This window comes from Nomia melanderi, unplaced genomic scaffold (assembly GCF_051020985.1).
Source record: "Nomia melanderi isolate GNS246 unplaced genomic scaffold, iyNomMela1 scaffold0635, whole genome shotgun sequence".
Classification (NCBI taxonomy): domain Eukaryota; kingdom Metazoa; phylum Arthropoda; class Insecta; order Hymenoptera; family Halictidae; genus Nomia; species Nomia melanderi.
In genome coordinates this window covers 27,501-32,524 of record NW_027475749.1, presented here as the reverse complement: position 1 = coordinate 32,524, position 5,024 = coordinate 27,501, and the positions used below count along the sequence as shown (strand labels likewise).

The 5,024-nt window shown below is 49.6% G+C and overlaps 1 non-coding gene across 1 annotated transcript; it reads left to right on the top strand.

Annotated features, from left to right (window-relative positions):
* The first annotated feature begins 3,451 nt into the window (after positions 1–3,451).
* On the top strand, positions 3,452–3,606 carry LOC143176567 (5.8S ribosomal RNA). The gene has a single exon (XR_013001097.1). It is a non-coding gene; the product is annotated as a 5.8S ribosomal RNA (ribosomal RNA).
* Positions 3,607–5,024: the final 1,418 nt, after the last annotated feature.

The window sequence follows — 5,024 nt, the reverse complement described above, 5'->3', positions numbered from 1 at the left end:
CGCGATATATAATAGTATATGCCAGTGGTTCGCGCGCGTCGTCTCTGAGATACGCGGTCGACAGAGTTCCGAAAACACGTGATGTGCCACGATTTCCGTGCGTCTTACATCTTTCGACGATGGGACGATCCACGCGAAGAGAACGTTCGTGCTTGCGTGAGGTGCAACAGCGTCGATTCGCTTTTCTGTACGGGGAGAAATAGAACGTTGAGTTGACTTATCGGGTCTTCGTTGGAATTACCGTCGCTGGCATTGTAAACTCCAGATGACCTTGTGATTCCTTCGTCGGGCACTGGTAAAGGGTGGCGATGATTCGTTCTATAATAGTAATACCCGTCGTAGCGTTTCGACCGATGTCACCCGCCACGAATGTCTCTCTCGACGTGGAAACCCCGCGCCGAAGAGTAAACGCGAAGGCTTACCATACGAAAGAAAACGGTATTATACGCCTGTGGTATGTGCGTCTCGGCTCTGTGATACGCGATCGGCAGAGTTACAAAAAAAACGTTGATGGGCCACGATTTCCGTGCGTCTTACATCTTTCGACGATGGGACGATCCACGCGAAGAGTAGTTACGTGCTCGCGCGAGGTGCGATAGCGTCGATTCGCTTTTCTGTACGGGGAGAAATAGAACGATGAGTTGACTTATCGGGTCTTCGTTGGAATTACCGTCGCTGGCATTGTAAACTCCAGATGACCTTGTGATTCCTTCGTCGGGCACTGGTAAAGGGTGGCGATGATTCGTTCTATAATAGAAATACCCGTCGTAGCGATTCGGCCGAGACACCCGCCACGAAACTCTCTCTCGTCGTGGAATCCCCATGTCGGAGAGTAAAACGCGAAGGCTAACTATATAAGAAACATATAGTATTATTTATGCCTGTGGTTCTCCGTTTGTCCTACTCTCAGATACGCGACTCGGAGAGTTACGAATAATCGTGATGGACCACGATTTCTGTACGTCTTACATCTTTCGACGATGGGACGATCCACGCGAAGAGATCATTCCTGCTTGCGTGAGGTGCGATAGCGCCGATTCGCTTTTCTGTACGGGGAGAAATAGAACGATGAGTTGACTTATCGGGTCTTCGTTGGAATTACCGTCGCTGGCATTGTAAACTCCAGATGACCTTGTGATTCCTTCGTCGGGCACTGGTAAAGGGTGGCGATGATTCGTTCTATAATAGAAATACCCGTCGTAGCGATTCGGCCGTGTCACCCGCCACGAAAATCTCTCTCGTCGTGGAATCCCGCGCGTCGTAGAGTAAACGCGAAGGCTTGCTATAGAAGACTATAGTTTATACGCCTGTGGTTCACCGGTTGCCTGCTCTCCGGGGTACGCGATCGCGCAGGAGTTACGGAAGAACTTGATGGGCCACGATCTCCAAGCGGCTATATCTTTCGACGATGGGACGATTCACGCGAAGAGAACGTTCGTGCATGCGTGAGGTGCGATAGCGTTGATTCGCTTGTCTGTACGGGGAGAAATAGAACGATGAGTTGACTTATCGGGTCTTCGTTGGAATTACCGTCGCTGGCATTGTAAACTCCAGATGACCTTGTGATTCCTTCGTCGGGCACTGGTAAAGGGTGGCGATGATTCGTTCTATAATAGAAATACCCGTCGTAGCGTTTCGACCGATGTCACCCGCCACGAAATTCTCTCTCGTCGTGGAATCCCCGCGTCGGAGAGTAACCGCCGAAGGCTTGCTATAGAAGACTATAGTTTATACGCCTGTGGTTCACCGGTTGCCGGCTCTCCGGGGCACGCGATCGCGCGAAGGTTACGGAGGGACGTGAAGCGCCCGAGCAATGAAACGTCCGCAGGAGGAAACGAGCAACCGCCGAACATTGTTTCGCGACGTTTCCATAATGTATTGTCGTTTCGCTCGCATCCCGCTTCTTTCCCCTAGTTTCCTCGACGCGTAGTTTCGCAGCCTTAGTGGACGAATCATTCTCGATTCGAGGAAAGATATGCAGTGGGGCGTGCAATGAGCCCGCCAGAGACCACGATCTCCAATGCGTCTTTACATCTTTCGACGATGGGATGATCCACGCGAAGAGAACGTTCGTGCTTGCGCGAGGTGCGTTAGCGTCGATTCGCTTTTCTGTACGGGGAGAAATAGAACGATGAGTTGACTTATCGGGTCTTCGTTGGAATTACCGTCGCTGGCATTGTAAACTCCAGATGACCTTGTGATTCCTTCGTCGGGCACTGGTAAAGGGTGGCGATGATTCGTTCTATAATAGAAATACCCGTCGTAGCGATTCGGCCGAGTCACCCGCCACGAAACTGTCTCTCTTTCGTCGTGGAAACCCCGCGTCGGAGAGTAAAACGCGCGAAGGCTGTGACTGTAACATATATATATACAGTATACAATGCCTGTGGTTTTTGCGCGTGTCGGCTCTTCGGTATACGCGATCGGCCAGAGTTACGGAGGGACGGTGAAGCGCACGAGAAATTGAAACGGCCGCACGATTGGAACCGAGCAACCGTCGAACATTGTTTCGCGACGTTTCCATAATGCGTTTTCGTTTCGCTCGCATACCGCTTCTTTTCCCCTAGTCTCTGAGACGCGTTTTCGAGCCGTTCTTCTACTATCGATTCTCGTAGAGAGAAGGGACCGGGTAGTCTGGAAGTGGAACCCGCATCTTGCGTGTACCGTACACGGAATTGAGAGGACCGGCCGTGAAGCTCGTTTTAAAGCCGTGCGTCTGACACCCAACTCTTGCGCGCCAATTTCGCGGCAAGAGATAATATGGGACGAATGACCGGCAAAGAGCCAGCTGTGAAGTCTGTTTTTTTAATCGAATCCGTGGACGTGTGTATGCCGTAGCGTCGCTCGTCGTGTTCGTTCATGGTCGTTCCGAGAGAAAGAACGAAAGCGGTAACGAAGGGACCGGCCGTGAAGCTCGTTTTAAAGCCGCGCGTCTGACACCCAACTCTTGCGCGCCAATTTCGCGGCAAGAGATAACATGGGACGAATGACCGGCAAAGAGCCAGCTGTGAAGTCTTTTTTCATTATTTGCTTTCAATCGATCGATCGGTACGATTCGTGCAACGTTTCGCGCGATGCGACGCGAAAACATGCGCGCAACAATAGATGCGTCTGATCGGAAGAACGCGAGGGTCGACTGCACGCGATGGATTCAGTATCGGGTAGGATACAAAATATATCCCCGTCGTTTCCACGCGTGCGAGTCTTCTGCGTCTTTCGCGGGTTTTTGAATGCACTATACGCCCGGAACGTCGAGAAATATATACATATTACTTGAACGTTTTTCGTCTCGAAAGGCTTCGGTGTCGTCTCCAAGGCGACGCCTGAATCTCCTTCGCGCGCTGGTCGGAGATTCAGGTATCAACTTTTATCTTCTCTTTGAAAGAAGAGAGATATTAGGTCGAACAAATGAGAATAAAATTATATATGTGAAATATAAAATTTATACGATTACCCTGAACGGTGGATCACTTGGCTCGTGGGTCGATGAAGAACGCAGCTAATTGCGCGTCAACGTGTGAACTGCAGGACACATGAACATCGACATTTCGAACGCACATTGCGGTCCACGGATACAATTCCTGGACCACGCCTGGCTGAGGGTCGTTTACGTACCATACACTGCTTGCGTAGCTCTGTCAAATCCCCGCCGTCGTTCACCTCTTCGGATCGAACGTTTTTTTACCGAAGGGCGCAAAGAACGTTTCTGAGTCGGGTTAAGAGAAGGATGCTACGTACGAGCGAACGATGGGTGTCTCGTCGGCGTTTGTCGCGGACACGCGAAAATTCTGTGAATTTCACGGACAGTGTACGTTCTAGTTGTTGCAAAACGATCGGAATCGTTTGTATGGACTCGCGTGAGTGTTCGCGGCGTCGTGCGTCGTTCAATTACGACCGCCCGCGGATACCGCTCCACTGCGATATGGATCTGAGCGACAACTTTTTCGGCTGTTCGTGAGATGAACGGTTTCGTGTGTTTAGAAAAATTTTTTTTCCCGCGCTCCCGACGTCACCTGAAATGATGCGTCAGAGGTGAAAGAAAATATTAAGAAGTCGAGAGAGAGAGAGACTACACACGTTTTATTCATATTTTGTATACCGTGCGTGAGACGGATGTGCACGACACGTCGTATGTCGGTATATTACCGACTGGCCCCAGGGAGATTGTTTTCTTCCTCTCTTACGAATGAGATGTACGTTTCGGAGGATCGTCGTTACCGAAACACACGGCAAAACGAGACTTCTCGCAGCAGAACCTTTATACACAATACACATCGACTCTTTTTACCCCGAGAGAGAGAGAAAAGGTGTATTTCTTTTTTTTATTTTTCGAATTCGACGCACGAACGCTTTGACGACTGGAGAAAAACACGGTGTGTGTTAAAATCGTGCGGGACGAGCATGCGTATTCGTAACGGGTCGAATAGTTCTTATTCCCCGTCGTCGCGTGTCCTCGCTGGACCACCACCGTGCGCTTCCGCCACGTTCAGTTGAATTTCGAAATATATATATATAAAAAGAATCACCATATACTCTCTTTCGGGAGGTGTATTTTTATCGGTTTCTGCTATAGAGAAGAGACGGAGATCGTGTTGTGAGGTGTAACGTTTCTGTATCCCCGTTTCGGAGGATCGTCGTTATCGGCGGAACACACGTCAAAACGAGACTTCTCGCAGAACCTTTATACACAATACACATCGACTCTTTTACCCCGAGAGAGAGAAAAGGTGTTTTTCTTTTTTTTTATTTTTCGAATTCGACGCACGAACGCTTTGACGACTGGAGAAAAACACGGTGTGTGTTAAAATCGTGCGGGACGAGCATGCGTATTCGTAACGGGTCGAATAGTTCTTATTCCCCGTCGTCGCGTGTCCTCGCTGGACCACCACCGTGCGCTTCCGCCACGTTCAGTTGTATTTCGAAATATATATATATATAAAAAGAATCACCATATACTCTCTTTCGGGAGGTGTATTTTTATCGGTTTCTGCTATAGAGAAGAGACGGACGATCGTGTGTGACAC